We start from the raw sequence: 18945 nt of genomic DNA on the forward strand, positions 1-18945 counted from the left end.
TAATTCCCCGCCTCTGTTTTCCCGCCTCTGATTCCCCGCCTCTGTTTCCCCATATCTGAATCCCCGCCTCTGAATCCCCAACTCTGATTCCCTGCCTCAGATTCCCCAGCTCTGATTCCCCGCCTTTGATTCCCCCCGTCTGATTCCCAGCCTCTGAATCCCCGTGTCTGATTTCCTGCCTCTGATTCCCCGCCTCTGATTCCCCATCTCTGATTCACCGCCTCTGATTCCCCACCTCTGATTCCCCATCTCTGATTCCGCACATCCAATTCCCTGCCTCTGATTCCCCAACTCTGATTCCCCACCTCTGATTCCCCAGCTCTGATTCCCCGCCTCAGATTCCCCGCGTCTGATTCCCTGCCTCTGATTCCCCGCCTCTGATTCCCTGCCTCTGATTCCCCATATCTGATTCCCCGCCTCTGATTCCCCAACTCTGATTCCCCGCTTCTGATTCCCCAGCTCTGAATCCCCGCCTCTGATTCCCCGCGTCTGATTCCCTGCCTCTGATTCCCCGCCTCTAATTCCCCATCTGTGATTCACAACCTCTGATGCCCCACCTCTGATTCCCCATATCTGATTCCCCTCCTCTGTTTCCCCGCCTCTGATTCCCCGCCTCTGATTCCCCATATCTGATTCCCCGCCTCTGATTGCCCACCTCTGATTCCCCGCGTCTGATTCCCTGCCTCTGATTCCCCGCCTCTGATTCCCCATATCTGATTCACCTCCTCTGATTCCCGGCCTCTGATTCCCCATCTCTGATTCCGCACATCCGATTCCCTGCCTATGATTCCCCACCTCTGATTCCCCGCCTCTGATTCCCCATATCTGATTCCCTGCCTCTGTTTCCCCGCCTCTGATTCCCCACCTCTGTTTCCCCATATCTGATTCCCCGCCTCTGATTCCCCAACTCTAATACCCTGCCTCTGATTCCCCAGCTCTGATTCCCCGCCTCTGATTCCCCGCATCTGATTCCCTGCCTCTGATTCCCAGCCTCTGATTCCAGGCCTCTGATTTCCCGCATCTGATTCCCTGCCTCTGATTCCCCGCCTCTGATTCCAGGCCTCTGATTCCCAGCATCTGATTCCGGCCTCTGATTCCCGGCCTCTGATTCCCTGCTTCTGATTCTGATTCCCTGCCTCTGATTCCCCATCTCTGATTCCGCACATCTGATTCCCTGCCTCTGATTCCCCACCTCTGATTCCCCATATCTGATTCCCCGCCTCTGTTTCCCCGCCTCTGATTCCCCGCCTCTGTTTCCCCATATCTGAATCCCCGCCTCTGATTCCCCAACTCTGATTGCCCTCCTCTAATTCGCCAGCTATGATTCCCCGCCTCTGATTCCCTGCGTCTGATTCCCTGCCTCTGATTCCCAGCCTCTGATTCCCCTTCTCTGATTCACCACCTCTGAATCCCCACCTCTGATTCCCCATCTCTGATTCCACACATCCGATTCCCTGCCTCTGATTCCCCGCCTCTGATTCCCCGCCTCTGATTCGCAACCTCTAATTCCCCACCTCTGATTCCCCATATCTGATTCCCCGCCTCTGTTTCCCTGCCTCTGATTCCCGGCCTCTGTTTCCCCATATCTGATTCCCCTCCTCTGATTCCCCAACTCTGATTCCCCGCCTCTGATTCCCCAGCTCTGATTCCCCGCCTTTTATTCCCGGCCTCTGATTCCCTGCCACTGATTCCCCGCCCCTGATTCCCCACCTCTGATTCCCCATATCTGATTCCCTGCCTCTGTTTCCCCAGCTCTGATTCCCCACCTCTGATTCCCCAGCTCTGATTCCCTGCCACTGATTCCCCGCCCCTGATTCCCCACCTCTGATTCCCCATATCTGATTCCCCGCCTCTGTTTCCCCAGCTCTGATTCCCTGCCTCTGATTCCCTGCCCTGATTCCCCATCTCTGTTTCACCGCCTTTGATTCGCCACCTCTGATTCCCCATATCTGATTCCCCGCCTCTGTTTCCCCGCCTCTGATTCCCTGCCTCTGATTCCCAACCTCTGATTCCACACCTCTGATTCCCCATATCTGATTCCCCGCCTCTATTACCCCATATCTGATTCCCCGCCTCTGATTCCCCAACTCTGATTCCCCGCCTCTGATTCCCCAGCTCTGATTCCCCGCCTCTGATTCCCGGCGTCCGATTCCCTGCCTCTGATTCCCCGCCTCTGATTCCCCATCTCTGATTCACCACCTCTGATTCCCCACCTCTGATTCCCCATATCTAATTCCCCGCCACTGTTTTCCCGCCTCTGATTCCCCGCCTCTGTTTCCCCATATCTGATTCCCCGCCTCTGAATCCCCAACTCTGATTCCCTGCCTCAGATTCCCCAGCTCTGATTCCCCATCTCTGATTCACCGCCTCTGATTCCCCACCTCTGATTCCCCATCTCTGATTCCGCACATCCAATTCCCTGCCTCTGATTCCCCAACTCTGATTCCCCACCTCTGATTCCCCAGCTCTGATTCCCCGCCTCAGATTCCCCGCGTCTGATTCCCTGCCTCTGATTCCCCGCCTCTGATTCCCTGCCTCTGATTCCCCATATCTGATTCCCTGCCTCTGATTCCCCAACTCTGATTCCCCGCTTCTGATTCTCCAGCTCTGAATCCCCGCCTCTTATTCCCCGCGTCTGATTCCCTGCCTCTGATTCCCCGCCTCTAATTCCCCATCTGTGATACACAACTTCTGATGCCCCACCTCTGATTCCCCATATCTGATTCCCCGCCTCTGTTTCCCCGCCTCTGATTCCCCACCTCTGATTCCCTGCCTCTGATTCCCAACCTCGGATTCCCCACCTCTGATTCCCCATATCTGATTCCCCGCCTCTGTTTCCCCGCCTCTGTTTCCCCGCCTCTGATTCCCCGCCTCTGTTTCCCTATATCTAATTCCCCACCTCTGATGCCCCAACTCTGATTCCCCGCCTCTGATTCCCCAGCTCTGATTCCCCGCCTCTGATTCCCTGCATCCGATTCCCCATATCTGATTCCCCGCCTCTGTTTCCCCGCCACTGATTCCCCGCCTCTGATTCCCCAGCTCTGATTCCCTGCCTCTGATTCCCCGCGTTCTATTCCCTGCCTCTGATTCCCCGCCTGTGATTCCCCATCACTGAATCACCACCTCTGATTCCCCACCTCTGATTCCCCATATCTAATTCCCCGCCTCTGTTTTCCCGCCTCTGATTCCCCGCCTCTGTTTCCCCATATCTGAATCCCCGCCTCTGAATCCCCAACTCTGATTCCCTGCCTCAGATTCCCCAGCTCTGATTCCCCGCCTTTGATTCCCCCCGTCTGATTCCCAGCCTCTGAATCCCCGTGTCTGATTTCCTGCCTCTGATTCCCCGCCTCTGATTCCCCATCTCTGATTCACCGCCTCTGATTCCCCACCTCTGATTCCCCATCTCTGATTCTGCACATCCAATTCCCTGCCTCTGATTCCCCAACTCTGATTCCCCACCTCTGATTCCCCAGCCCTGATTCCCCGCCTCAGATTCCCCGCGTCTGATTCCCTGCCTCTGATTCCCCGCCTCTGATTCCCTGCCTCTGATTCCCCATATCTGATTCCCCGCCTCTGATTCCCCAACTCTGATTCCCCGCTTCTGATTCCCCAGCTCTGATTCCCCGCCTTTTATTCCCGGCCTCTGATTCCCTGCCACTGATTCCCCGCCCCTGATTCCCCACCTCTGATTCCCCATATCTGATTCCCTGCCTCTGTTTCCCCAGCTCTGATTCCCCACCTCTGATTCCCCAGCTCTGATTCCCTGCCACTGATTCCCCGCCCCTGATTCCCCACCTCTGATTCCCCATATCTGATTCCCCGCCTCTGTTTCCCCAGCTCTGATTCCCTGCCTCTGATTCCCTGCCCTGATTCCCCATCTCTGTTTCACCGCCTTTGATTCGCCACCTCTGATTCCCCATATCTGATTCCCCGCCTCTGTTTCCCCGCCTCTGATTCCCTGCCTCTGATTCCCAACCTCTGATTCCACACCTCTGATTCCCCATATCTGATTCCCCGCCTCTATTACCCCATATCTGATTCCCCGCCTCTGATTCCCCAACTCTGATTCCCCGCCTCTGATTCCCCAGCTCTGATTCCCCGCCTCTGATTCCCGGCGTCCGATTCCCTGCCTCTGATTCCCCGCCTCTGATTCCCCATCTCTGATTCACCACCTCTGATTCCCCACCTCTGATTCCCCATATCTAATTCCCCGCCACTGTTTTCCCGCCTCTGATTCCCCGCCTCTGTTTCCCCATATCTGATTCCCCGCCTCTGAATCCCCAACTCTGATTCCCTGCCTCAGATTCCCCAGCTCTGATTCCCCATCTCTGATTCACCGCCTCTGATTCCCCACCTCTGATTCCCCATCTCTGATTCCGCACATCCAATTCCCTGCCTCTGATTCCCCAACTCTGATTCCCCACCTCTGATTCCCCAGCTCTGATTCCCCGCCTCAGATTCCCCGCGTCTGATTCCCTGCCTCTGATTCCCCGCCTCTGATTCCCTGCCTCTGATTCCCCATATCTGATTCCCTGCCTCTGATTCCCCAACTCTGATTCCCCGCTTCTGATTCTCCAGCTCTGAATCCCCGCCTCTTATTCCCCGCGTCTGATTCCCTGCCTCTGATTCCCCGCCTCTAATTCCCCATCTGTGATACACAACTTCTGATGCCCCACCTCTGATTCCCCATATCTGATTCCCCGCCTCTGTTTCCCCGCCTCTGATTCCCCACCTCTGATTCCCTGCCTCTGATTCCCAACCTCGGATTCCCCACCTCTGATTCCCCATATCTGATTCCCCGCCTCTGTTTCCCCGCCTCTGTTTCCCCGCCTCTGATTCCCCGCCTCTGTTTCCCTATATCTAATTCCCCACCTCTGATGCCCCAACTCTGATTCCCCGCCTCTGATTCCCCAGCTCTGATTCCCCGCCTCTGATTCCCTGCATCCGATTCCCCATATCTGATTCCCCGCCTCTGTTTCCCCGCCACTGATTCCCCGCCTCTGATTCCCCAGCTCTGATTCCCTGCCTCTGATTCCCCGCGTTCTATTCCCTGCCTCTGATTCCCCGCCTGTGATTCCCCATCACTGAATCACCACCTCTGATTCCCCACCTCTGATTCCCCATATCTAATTCCCCGCCTCTGTTTTCCCGCCTCTGATTCCCCGCCTCTGTTTCCCCATATCTGAATCCCCGCCTCTGAATCCCCAACTCTGATTCCCTGCCTCAGATTCCCCAGCTCTGATTCCCCGCCTTTGATTCCCCCCGTCTGATTCCCAGCCTCTGAATCCCCGTGTCTGATTTCCTGCCTCTGATTCCCCGCCTCTGATTCCCCATCTCTGATTCACCGCCTCTGATTCCCCACCTCTGATTCCCCATCTCTGATTCCGCACATCCAATTCCCTGCCTCTGATTCCCCAACTCTGATTCCCCACCTCTGATTCCCCAGCTCTGATTCCCCGCCTCAGATTCCCCGCGTCTGATTCCCTGCCTCTGATTCCCCGCCTCTGATTCCCTGCCTCTGATTCCCCATATCTGATTCCCCGCCTCTGATTCCCCAACTCTGATTCCCCGCTTCTGATTCCCCAGCTCTGAATCCCCGCCTCTGATTCCCCGCGTCTGATTCCCTGCCTCTGATTCCCCGCCTCTAATTCCCCATCTGTGATTCACAACCTCTGATGCCCCACCTCTGATTCCCCATATCTGATTCCCCTCCTCTGTTTCCCCGCCTCTGATTCCCCGCCTCTGATTCCCCATATCTGATTCCCCGCCTCTGATTGCCCACCTCTGATTCCCCGCGTCTGATTCCCTGCCTCTGATTCCCCGCCTCTGATTCCCCATATCTGATTCACCTCCTCTGATTCCCGGCCTCTGATTCCCCATCTCTGATTCCGCACATCCGATTCCCTGCCTATGATTCCCCACCTCTGATTCCCCGCCTCTGATTCCCCATATCTGATTCCCTGCCTCTGTTTCCCCGCCTCTGATTCCCCACCTCTGTTTCCCCATATCTGATTCCCCGCCTCTGATTCCCCAACTCTAATACCCTGCCTCTGATTCCCCAGCTCTGATTCCCCGCCTCTGATTCCCCGCATCTGATTCCCTGCCTCTGATTCCCAGCCTCTGATTCCAGGCCTCTGATTTCCCGCATCTGATTCCCTGCCTCTGATTCCCCGCCTCTGATTCCAGGCCTCTGATTCCCAGCATCTGATTCCGGCCTCTGATTCCCGGCCTCTGATTCCCTGCTTCTGATTCTGATTCCCTGCCTCTGATTCCCCATCTCTGATTCCGCACATCTGATTCCCTGCCTCTGATTCCCCACCTCTGATTCCCCATATCTGATTCCCCGCCTCTGTTTCCCCGCCTCTGATTCCCCGCCTCTGTTTCCCCATATCTGAATCCCCGCCTCTGATTCCCCAACTCTGATTGCCCTCCTCTAATTCGCCAGCTATGATTCCCCGCCTCTGATTCCCTGCGTCTGATTCCCTGCCTCTGATTCCCAGCCTCTGATTCCCCTTCTCTGATTCACCACCTCTGAATCCCCACCTCTGATTCCCCATCTCTGATTCCACACATCCGATTCCCTGCCTCTGATTCCCCGCCTCTGATTCCCCGCCTCTGATTCGCAACCTCTAATTCCCCACCTCTGATTCCCCATATCTGATTCCCCGCCTCTGTTTCCCTGCCTCTGATTCCCGGCCTCTGTTTCCCCATATCTGATTCCCCTCCTCTGATTCCCCAACTCTGATTCCCCGCCTCTGATTCCCCAGCTCTGATTCCCCGCCTTTTATTCCCGGCCTCTGATTCCCTGCCACTGATTCCCCGCCCCTGATTCCCCACCTCTGATTCCCCATATCTGATTCCCTGCCTCTGTTTCCCCAGCTCTGATTCCCCACCTCTGATTCCCCAGCTCTGATTCCCTGCCACTGATTCCCCGCCCCTGATTCCCCACCTCTGATTCCCCATATCTGATTCCCCGCCTCTGTTTCCCCAGCTCTGATTCCCTGCCTCTGATTCCCTGCCCTGATTCCCCATCTCTGTTTCACCGCCTTTGATTCGCCACCTCTGATTCCCCATATCTGATTCCCCGCCTCTGTTTCCCCGCCTCTGATTCCCTGCCTCTGATTCCCAACCTCTGATTCCACACCTCTGATTCCCCATATCTGATTCCCCGCCTCTATTACCCCATATCTGATTCCCCGCCTCTGATTCCCCAACTCTGATTCCCCGCCTCTGATTCCCCAGCTCTGATTCCCCGCCTCTGATTCCCGGCGTCCGATTCCCTGCCTCTGATTCCCCGCCTCTGATTCCCCATCTCTGATTCACCACCTCTGATTCCCCACCTCTGATTCCCCATATCTAATTCCCCGCCACTGTTTTCCCGCCTCTGATTCCCCGCCTCTGTTTCCCCATATCTGATTCCCCGCCTCTGAATCCCCAACTCTGATTCCCTGCCTCAGATTCCCCAGCTCTGATTCCCCATCTCTGATTCACCGCCTCTGATTCCCCACCTCTGATTCCCCATCTCTGATTCCGCACATCCAATTCCCTGCCTCTGATTCCCCAACTCTGATTCCCCACCTCTGATTCCCCAGCTCTGATTCCCCGCCTCAGATTCCCCGCGTCTGATTCCCTGCCTCTGATTCCCCGCCTCTGATTCCCTGCCTCTGATTCCCCATATCTGATTCCCTGCCTCTGATTCCCCAACTCTGATTCCCCGCTTCTGATTCTCCAGCTCTGAATCCCCGCCTCTTATTCCCCGCGTCTGATTCCCTGCCTCTGATTCCCCGCCTCTAATTCCCCATCTGTGATACACAACTTCTGATGCCCCACCTCTGATTCCCCATATCTGATTCCCCGCCTCTGTTTCCCCGCCTCTGATTCCCCACCTCTGATTCCCTGCCTCTGATTCCCAACCTCGGATTCCCCACCTCTGATTCCCCATATCTGATTCCCCGCCTCTGTTTCCCCGCCTCTGTTTCCCCGCCTCTGATTCCCCGCCTCTGTTTCCCTATATCTAATTCCCCACCTCTGATGCCCCAACTCTGATTCCCCGCCTCTGATTCCCCAGCTCTGATTCCCCGCCTCTGATTCCCTGCATCCGATTCCCCATATCTGATTCCCCGCCTCTGTTTCCCCGCCACTGATTCCCCGCCTCTGATTCCCCAGCTCTGATTCCCTGCCTCTGATTCCCCGCGTTCTATTCCCTGCCTCTGATTCCCCGCCTGTGATTCCCCATCACTGAATCACCACCTCTGATTCCCCACCTCTGATTCCCCATATCTAATTCCCCGCCTCTGTTTTCCCGCCTCTGATTCCCCGCCTCTGTTTCCCCATATCTGAATCCCCGCCTCTGAATCCCCAACTCTGATTCCCTGCCTCAGATTCCCCAGCTCTGATTCCCCGCCTTTGATTCCCCCCGTCTGATTCCCAGCCTCTGAATCCCCGTGTCTGATTTCCTGCCTCTGATTCCCCGCCTCTGATTCCCCATCTCTGATTCACCGCCTCTGATTCCCCACCTCTGATTCCCCATCTCTGATTCTGCACATCCAATTCCCTGCCTCTGATTCCCCAACTCTGATTCCCCACCTCTGATTCCCCAGCCCTGATTCCCCGCCTCAGATTCCCCGCGTCTGATTCCCTGCCTCTGATTCCCCGCCTCTGATTCCCTGCCTCTGATTCCCCATATCTGATTCCCCGCCTCTGATTCCCCAACTCTGATTCCCCGCTTCTGATTCCCCAGCTCTGAATCCCCGCCTCTGATTCCCCGCGTCTGATTCCCTGCCTCTGATTCCCCGCCTCTAATTCCCCATCTGTGATTCACAACCTCTGATACCCCACCTCTGATTCCCCATATCTGATTCCCCGCCTCTGTTTCCCCGCCTCTGATTCCCCGCCTCTGATTCGCCATATCTGATTCCCCGCCTCTGATTGCCCACCTCTGATTCCCCGCGTCTGATTCCCTGCCTCTGATTCCCCGCCTCTGATTCCCCATATCTGATTCACCACCTCTGATTCCCGGCCTCTGATTCCCCATCTCTGATTCCGCACATCCGATTCCCTGCCTATGATTCCCCACCTCTGATTCCCTGCCTCTGATTCCCCATATCTGATTCCCTGCCTCTGTTTCCCCGCCTCTGATTCCCCACCTCTGTTTCCCCATATCTGATTCCCCGCCTCTGATTCCCCAACTCTAATACCCTGCCTCTGATTCCCCAGCTCTGATTCCCCGCCTCTGATTCCCCATCACTGATTCACCACCTCTGATTCCCCACCTCTGATTCCCCATATCTAATTCCCCGCCTCTGTTTTCCCGCCTCTGATTCCCCGCCTCTGTTTCCCCATATCTGAATCCCCGCCTCTGAATCCCCAACTCTGATTCCCTGCCTCAGATTCCCCAGCTCTGATTCCCCGCCTTTGATTCCCCCCGTCTGATTCCCAGCCTCTGAATCCCCGTGTCTGATTTCCTGCCTCTGATTCCCCGCCTCTGATTCCCCATCTCTGATTCACCGCCTCTGATTCCCCACCTCTGATTCCCCATCTCTGATTCCGCACATCCAATTCCCTGCCTATGATTCCCCAACTCTGATTCCCCACCTCTGATTCCCCAGCTCTGATTCCCCGCCTCAGATTCCCCGCGTCTGATTCCCTGCCTCTGATTCCCCGCCTCTGATTCCCTGCCTCTGATTCCCCATATCTGATTCCCCGCCTCTGATTCCCCGCTTCTGATTCCCCAGCTCTGAATCCCCGCCTCTGATTCCCCGCGTCTGATTCCCTGCCTCTGATTCCCCGCCTCTAATTCCCCATCTGTGATTCACAACCTCTGATGCCCCACCTCTGATTCCCCATATCTGATTCCCCGCCTCTGTTTCCCCGCCTCTGATTCCCCGCCTCTGATTCCCCATATCTGATTCCCCGCCTCTGATTGCCCACCTCTGATTCCCCGCGTCTGATTCCCTGCCTCTGATTCCCCGCCTCTGATTCCCCATATCTGATTCACCACCTCTGATTCCCGGCCTCTGATTCCCCATCTCTGATTCCGCACATCCGATTCCCTGCCTATGATTCCCCACCTCTGATTCCCTGCCTCTGATTCCCCATATCTGATTCCCTGCCTCTGTTTCCCCGCCTCTGATTCCCCACCTCTGTTTCCCCATATCTGATTCCCCGCCTCTGATTCCCCAACTCTAATACCCTGCCTCTGATTCCCCAGCTCTTATTCCCCGCCTCTGATTCCCCGCATCTGATTCCCTGCCTCTGATTCCCCGCCTCTGATTCCAGGCCTCTGATTTCCCGCATCTGATTCCCTGCCTCTGATTCCCCGCCTCTGATTCCAGGCCTCTGATCCCAGCATCTGATTCCGGCCTCTGATTCCCAGCCTCTGATTCCCTGCTTCTGATTCTGATTCCCTGCCTCTGATTCCCCATCTCTGATTCCGCACATCTGATTCCCTGCCTCTGATTCCCCACCTCTGATTCCCCATATCTGATTCCCCGCCTCTGTTTCCCCGCCTCTGATTCCCCGCCTCTGTTTCCCCATATCTGATTCCCCGCCTCTGATTCCCCAACTCTGATTCCCCTCCTCTAATTCGCCAGCTATGATTCCCCGCCTCTGATTTCCTGCGTCTGATTCCCTGCCTCTGATTCCCAGCCTCTGATTCCCCTTCTCTGATTCACCACCTCTGAATCCCCACCTCTGATTCCCCATCTCTGATTCCGCACATCCGATTCCCTGCCTCTGATTCCCCGCCTCTGATTCCCTGCCTCTGATTCGCAACCTCTAATTCCCCACCTCTGATTCCCCATATCTGATTCCCCGCCTCTGTTTCCCTGCCTCTGATTCCCGGCCTCTGTTTCCCCATATCTGATTCCCCTGCCACTGATTCCCCGCCCCTGATTCCCCACCTCTGATTCCCCATATCTGATTCCCCGCCTCTGTTTCCCCAGCTCTGATTCCCCACCTCTGATTCCCCAGCTCTGATTCCCTGCCACTGATTCCCCGCCCCTGATTCCCCACCTCTGATTCCCCGCCTCTGATTCCCCGCGTCTGATTCCCTGCCACTGATACCCTGCCCCTGATTCCCCACCTCTGATTCCCCATATCTGATTCCCCGCCTCTGTTTCCCCACCTCTGATTCCCCGCCTCTGTTTCCCCATATCTGATTCCCCGCCTCTGATTCCCCAAGTCTGATTCCCCTTCTCTAATTCGCCAGCTATGATTCCCCGCCTCTGATTCCCTGCATCTGATTCCCTGCCTCTGATTCCCAGCCTCTGATTCCCCTTCTCTGATTCACCACCTCTGAATCCCCACCTCTGATTCCCCATCTCTGATTCCGCACATCCGATTCCCTGCCTCTGATTCCCCGCCTCTGATTCCCCGCCTCTGATTCGCAACCTCTAATTCCCCACCTCTGATTCCCCATATCTGATTCCCCGCCTCTGTTTCCCTGCCTCTGATTCCCGGTCTCTGTTTCCCCATATCTGATTCCCCTCCTCTGATTCCCCAACTCTGATTCCCTGCCTCTGATTCCCGGCCTCTGATTCCCTGCCACTGATTCCCCACCTCTGATTCCCCATATCTGATTCCCCGCCTCTGTTTCCCCAGCTCTGATTCCCTTCCTCTGATTCCCTGCCCTGATTCCCCATCTCTGTTTCACCGCCTTTGATTCGCCACCTCTGATTCCCCATATCTGATTCCCCGCCTCTGCTTCCCCGCCTCTGATTCCCTGCCTCTGATTCCCAACCTCTGATTCCACACCTCTGATTCCCCATATCTGATTCCCCGCCTCTATTTCCCCATATCTGATTCCCCGCCTCTGATTCCCCAACTCTGATTCCCCGCCTCTGATTCCCCATCTCTGATTCCCCGCCTCTGATTCCCGGCGTCCGATTCCCTGCCTCTGATTCCCCGCCTCTGATTCCCCATCTCTGATTCACCACCTCTGATTCCCCACCTCTGATTCCCCATATCTAATTCCCCGCCTCTGTTTTCCCGCCTCTGATTCCCCGCCTCTGATTCCCCATATCTGATTCCCCGCCTCTGAATCCCCAACTCTGATTCCCTGCCTCAGATTCCCCAGCTCTGATTCCCCATCTCTGATTCACCGCCTCTGATTCCCCACCTCTGATTCCCCATCTCTGATTCCGCACATCCAATTCCCTGCCTCTGATTCCCCAACTCTGATTCCCCACCTCTGATTCCCCAGCTCTGATTCCCCGCCTCAGATTCCCCGCGTCTGATTCCCTGCCTCTGATTCCCCGCCTCTGATTCCCTGCCTCTGATTCCCCATATCTGATTCCCTGCCTCTTATTCCCCAACTCTGATTCCCCGCTTCTGATTCCCCATCTCTGATTCCGCACATCCGATTCCCTGCCTATGATTCCCCACCTCTGATTCCCCGCCTCTGATTCCCCATATCTGATTCCCTGCCTCTGTTTCCCCGCCTCTGATTCCCCACCTCTGTTTCCCCATATCTGATTCCCCGCCTCTGATTCCCCAACTCTAATACCCTGCCTCTGATTCCCCAGCTCTGATTCCCCGCCTCTGATTCCCCGCATCTGATTCCCTGCCTCTGATTCCCAGCCTCTGATTCCAGGCCTCTGATTTCCCGCATCTGATTCCCTGCCTCTGATTCCCCGCCTCTGATTCCAGGCCTCTGATTCCCAGCATCTGATTCCGGCCTCTGATTCCCGGCCTCTGATTCCCTGCTTCTGATTCTGATTCCCTGCCTCTGATTCCCCATCTCTGATTCCGCACATCTGATTCCCTGCCTCTGATTCCCCACCTCTGATTCCCCATATCTGATTCCCCGCCTCTGTTTCCCCGCCTCTGATTCCCCGCCTCTGTTTCCCCATATCTGAATCCCCGCCTCTGATTCCCCAACTCTGATTGCCCTCCTCTAATTCGCCAGCTATGATTCCCCGCCTCTGATTCCCTGCGTCTGATTCCCTGCCTCTGATTCCCAGCCTCTGATTCCCCTTCTCTGATTCACCACCTCTGAATCCCCACCTCTGATTCCCCATCTCTGATTCCACACATCCGATTCCCTGCCTCTGATTCCCCGCCTCTGATTCCCCGCCTCTGATTCGCAACCTCTAATTCCCCACCTCTGATTCCCCATATCTGATTCCCCGCCTCTGTTTCCCTGCCTCTGATTCCCGGCCTCTGTTTCCCCATATCTGATTCCCCTCCTCTGATTCCCCAACTCTGATTCCCCGCCTCTGATTCCCCAGCTCTGATTCCCCGCCTTTTATTCCCGGCCTCTGATTCCCTGCCACTGATTCCCCGCCCCTGATTCCCCACCTCTGATTCCCCATATCTGATTCCCTGCCTCTGTTTCCCCAGCTCTGATTCCCCACCTCTGATTCCCCAGCTCTGATTCCCTGCCACTGATTCCCCGCCCCTGATTCCCCACCTCTGATTCCCCATATCTGATTCCCCGCCTCTGTTTCCCCAGCTCTGATTCCCTGCCTCTGATTCCCTGCCCTGATTCCCCATCTCTGTTTCACCGCCTTTGATTCGCCACCTCTGATTCCCCATATCTGATTCCCCGCCTCTGTTTCCCCGCCTCTGATTCCCTGCCTCTGATTCCCAACCTCTGATTCCACACCTCTGATTCCCCATATCTGATTCCCCGCCTCTATTACCCCATATCTGATTCCCCGCCTCTGATTCCCCAACTCTGATTCCCCGCCTCTGATTCCCCAGCTCTGATTCCCCGCCTCTGATTCCCGGCGTCCGATTCCCTGCCTCTGATTCCCCGCCTCTGATTCCCCATCTCTGATTCACCACCTCTGATTCCCCACCTCTGATTCCCCATATCTAATTCCCCGCCACTGTTTTCCCGCCTCTGATTCCCCGCCTCTGTTTCCCCATATCTGATTCCCCGCCTCTGAATCCCCAACTCTGATTCCCTGCCTCAGATTCCCCAGCTCTGATTCCCCATCTCTGATTCACCGCCTCTGATTCCCCACCTCTGATTCCCCATCTCTGATTCCGCACATCCAATTCCCTGCCTCTGATTCCCCAACTCTGATTCCCCACCTCTGATTCCCCAGCTCTGATTCCCCGCCTCAGATTCCCCGCGTCTGATTCCCTGCCTCTGATTCCCCGCCTCTGATTCCCTGCCTCTGATTCCCCATATCTGATTCCCTGCCTCTGATTCCCCAACTCTGATTCCCCGCTTCTGATTCTCCAGCTCTGAATCCCCGCCTCTTATTCCCCGCGTCTGATTCCCTGCCTCTGATTCCCCGCCTCTAATTCCCCATCTGTGATACACAACTTCTGATGCCCCACCTCTGATTCCCCATATCTGATTCCCCGCCTCTGTTTCCCCGCCTCTGATTCCCCACCTCTGATTCCCTGCCTCTGATTCCCAACCTCGGATTCCCCACCTCTGATTCCCCATATCTGATTCCCCGCCTCTGTTTCCCCGCCTCTGTTTCCCCGCCTCTGATTCCCCGCCTCTGTTTCCCTATATCTAATTCCCCACCTCTGATGCCCCAACTCTGATTCCCCGCCTCTGATTCCCCAGCTCTGATTCCCCGCCTCTGATTCCCTGCATCCGATTCCCCATATCTGATTCCCCGCCTCTGTTTCCCCGCCACTGATTCCCCGCCTCTGATTCCCCAGCTCTGATTCCCTGCCTCTGATTCCCCGCGTTCTATTCCCTGCCTCTGATTCCCCGCCTGTGATTCCCCATCACTGAATCACCACCTCTGATTCCCCACCTCTGATTCCCCATATCTAATTCCCCGCCTCTGTTTTCCCGCCTCTGATTCCCCGCCTCTGTTTCCCCATATCTGAATCCCCGCCTCTGAATCCCCAACTCTGATTCCCTGCCTCAGATTCCCCAGCTCTGATTCCCCGCCTTTGATTCCCCCCGTCTGATTCCCAGCCTCTGAATCCCCGTGTCTGATTTCCTGCCTCTGATTCCCCGCCTCTGATTCCCCATCTCTGATTCACCGCCTCTGATTCCCCACCTCTGATTCCGAATCTCTGATTCTGCACATCCAATTCCCTGCCTCTGATTCCCCAACTCTGATTCCCCACCTCTGATTCCCCAGCCCTGATTCCCCGCCTCAGATTCCCCGCGTCTGATTCCCTGCCTCTGATTCCCCGCCTCTGATTCCCTGCCTCTGATTCCCCATATCTGATTCCCCGCCTCTGATTCCCCAACTCTGATTCCCCGCTTCTGATTCCCCAGCTCTGAATCCCCGCCTCTGATTCCCCGCGTCTGATTCCCTGCCTCTGATTCCCCGCCTCTAATTCCCCATCTGTGATTCACAACCTCTGATACCCCACCTCTGATTCCCCATATCTGATTCCCCGCCTCTGTTTCCCCGCCTCTGATTCCCCGCCTCTGATTCCCCATATCTGATTCCCCGCCTCTGATTGCCCACCTCTGATTCCCCGCGTCTGATTCCCTGCCTCTGATTCCCCGCCTCTGATTCCCCATATCTGATTCACCACCTCTGATTCCCGGCCTCTGATTCCCCATCTCTGATTCCGCACATCCGATTCCCTGCCTATGATTCCCCACCTCTGATTCCCTGCCTCTGATTCCCCATATCTGATTCCCTGCCTCTGTTTCCCCGCCTCTGATTCCCCACCTCTGTTTCCCCATATCTGATTCCCCGCCTCTGATTCCCCAACTCTAATACCCTGCCTCTGATTCCCCAGCTCTGATTCCCCGCCTCTGATTCCCCATCACTGATTCACCACCTCTGATTCCCCACCTCTGATTCCCCATATCTAATTCCCCGCCTCTGTTTTCCCGCCTCTGATTCCCCGCCTCTCTTTCCCCATATCTGAATCCCCGCCTCTGAATCCCCAACTCTGATTCCCTGCCTCAGATTCCCCAGCTCTGATTCCCCGCCTTTGATTCCCCCCGTCTGATTCCCAGCCTCTGAATCCCCGTGTCTGATTTCCTGCCTCTGATTCCCCGCCTCTGATTCCCCATCTCTGATTCACCGCCTCTGATTCCCCACCTCTGATTCCCCATCTCTGATTCCGCACATCCAATTCCCTGCCTATGATTCCCCAACTCTGATTCCCCACCTCTGATTCCCCAGCTCTGATTCCCCGCCTCAGATTCCCCGCGTCTGATTCCCTGCCTCTGATTCCCCGCCTCTGATTCCCTGCCTCTGATTCCCCATATCTGATTCCCCGCCTCTGATTCCCCGCTTCTGATTCCCCAGCTCTGAATCCCCGCCTCTGATTCCCCGCGTCTGATTCCCTGCCTCTGATTCCCCGCCTCTAATTCCCCATCTGTGATTCACAACCTCTGATGCCCCACCTCTGATTCCCCATATCTGATTCCCCGCCTCTGTTTCCCCGCCTCTGATTCCCCGCCTCTGATTCCCCATATCTGATTCCCCGCCTCTGATTGCCCACCTCTGATTCCCCGCGTCTGATTCCCTGCCTCTGATTCCCCGCCTCTGATTCCCCATATCTGATTCACCACCTCTGATTCCCGGCCTCTGATTCCCCATCTCTGATTCCGCACATCCGATTCCCTGCCTATGATTCCCCACCTCTGATTCCCTGCCTCTGATTCCCCATATCTGATTCCCTGCCTCTGTTTCCCCGCCTCTGATTCCCCACCTCTGTTTCCCCATATCTGATTCCCCGCCTCTGATTCCCCAACTCTAATACCCTGCCTCTGATTCCCCAGCTCTGATTCCCCGCCTCTGATTCCCCGCATCTGATTCCCTGCCTCTGATTCCCCGCCTCTGATTCCAGGCCTCTGATTTCCCGCATCTGATTCCCTGCCTCTGATTCCCCGCCTCTGATTCCAGGCCTCTGATCCCAGCATCTGATTCCGGCCTCTGATTCCCAGCCTCTGATTCCCTGCTTCTGATTCTGATTCCCTGCCTCTGATTCCCCATCTCTGATTCCGCACATCTGATTCCCTGCCTCTGATTCCCCACCTCTGATTCCCCATATCTGATTCCCCGCCTCTGTTTCCCCGCCTCTGATTCCCCGCCTCTGTTTCCCCATATCTGATTCCCCACCTCTGATTCCCCAACTCTGATTCCCCTCCTCTAATTCGCCAGCTATGATTCCCCGCCTCTGATTTCCTGCGTCTGATTCCCTGCCTCTGATTCCCAGCCTCTGATTCCCCTTCTCTGATTCACCACCTCTGAATCCCCACCTCTGATTCCCCATCTCTGATTCCGCACATCCGATTCCCTGCCTCTGATTCCCCGCCTCTGATTCCCCGCCTCTGATTCGCAACCTCTAATTCCCCACCTCTGATTCCCCATATCTGATTCCCCGCCTCTGTTTCCCTGCCTCTGATTCCCGGCCTCTGTTTCCCCATATCTGATTCCCCTGCCACTGATTCCCCGCCCCTGATTCCCCACCTCTGATTCCCCATATCTGATTCCCCGCCTCTGTTTCCCCAGCTCTGATTCCCCACCTCTGATTCCCCAGCTCTGATTCCCTGCCACTGATTCCCCGCCCCTGATTCCCCACCTCTGATTCCCCGCCTCTGATTCCCCGCGTCTGATTCCCTGCCACTGATACCCTGCCCCTGATTCCCCACCTCTGATTCCCCATATCTGATTCCCCGCCTCTGTTTCCCCACCTCTGATTCCCCGCCTCTGTTTCCCCATATCTGATTCCCCGCCTCTGATTCCCCAAGTCTGATTCCCCTTCTCTAATTCGCCAGCTATGATTCCCCGCCTCTGATTCCCTGCATCTGATTCCCTGCCTCTGATTCCCAGCCTCTGATTCCCCTTCTCTGATTCACCACCTCTGAATCCCCACCTCTGATTCCCCATCTCTGATTCCGCACATCCGATTCCCTGCCTCTGATTCCCCGCCTCTGATTCCCCGCCTCTGATTCGCAACCTCTAATTCCCCACCTCTGATTCCCCATATCTGATTCCCCGCCTCTGTTTCCCTGCCTCTGATTCCCGGTCTCTGTTTCCCCATATCTGATTCCCCTCCTCTGATTCCCCAACTCTGATTCCCTGCCTCTGATTCCCGGCCTCTGATTCCCTGCCACTGATTCCCCACCTCTGATTCCCCATATCTGATTCCCCGCCTCTGTTTCCCCAGCTCTGATTCCCTTCCTCTGATTCCCTGCCCTGATTCCCCATCTCTGTTTCACCGCCTTTGATTCGCCACCTCTGATTCCCCATATCTGATTCCCCGCCTCTGCTTCCCCGCCTCTGATTCCCTGCCTCTGATTCCCAACCTCTGATTCCACACCTCTGATTCCCCATATCTGATTCCCCGCCTCTATTTCCCCATATCTGATTCCCCGCCTCTGATTCCCCAACTCTGATTCTCCGCCTCTGATTCCCCAGCTCTGATTCCCCGCCTCTGATTCCCGGCGTCCGATTCCCTGCCTCTGATTCCCCGCCTCTGATTCCCCATCTCTGATTCACCACCTCTGATTCCCCACCTCTGATTCCCCATATCTAATTCCCCGCCTCTGTTTTCCCGCCTCTGATTCCCCGCCTCTGATTCCCCATATCTGATTCCCCGCCTCTGAATCCCCAACTCTGATTCCCTGCCTCAGATTCCCCAGCTCTGATTCCCCATCTCTGATTCACCGCCTCTGATTCCCCACCTCTGATTCCCCATCTCTGATTCCGCACATCCAATTCCCTGCCTCTGATTCCCCAACTCTGATTCCCCACCTCTGATTCCCCAGCTCTGATTCCCCGCCTCAGATTCCCCGCGTCTGATTCCCTGCCTCTGATTCCCCGCCTCTGATTCCCTGCCTCTGATTCCCCATATCTGATTCCCTGCCTCTTATTCCCCAACTCTGATTCCCCGCTTCTGATTCCCCAGCTCTGAATCCCCGCCTCTTATTCCCCGCATCTGATTCCCTGCCTCTGATTCCCCGCCTCTAATTCCCCATCTGTGATACACAACTTCTGATGCCCCACCTCTGATTCCCCATATCTGATTCCCCGCCTCTGTTTCCCCGCC

This window comes from Narcine bancroftii, chromosome 8, assembly GCF_036971445.1.
Source record: "Narcine bancroftii isolate sNarBan1 chromosome 8, sNarBan1.hap1, whole genome shotgun sequence".
Classification (NCBI taxonomy): Eukaryota; Metazoa; Chordata; class Chondrichthyes; order Torpediniformes; family Narcinidae; genus Narcine; species Narcine bancroftii.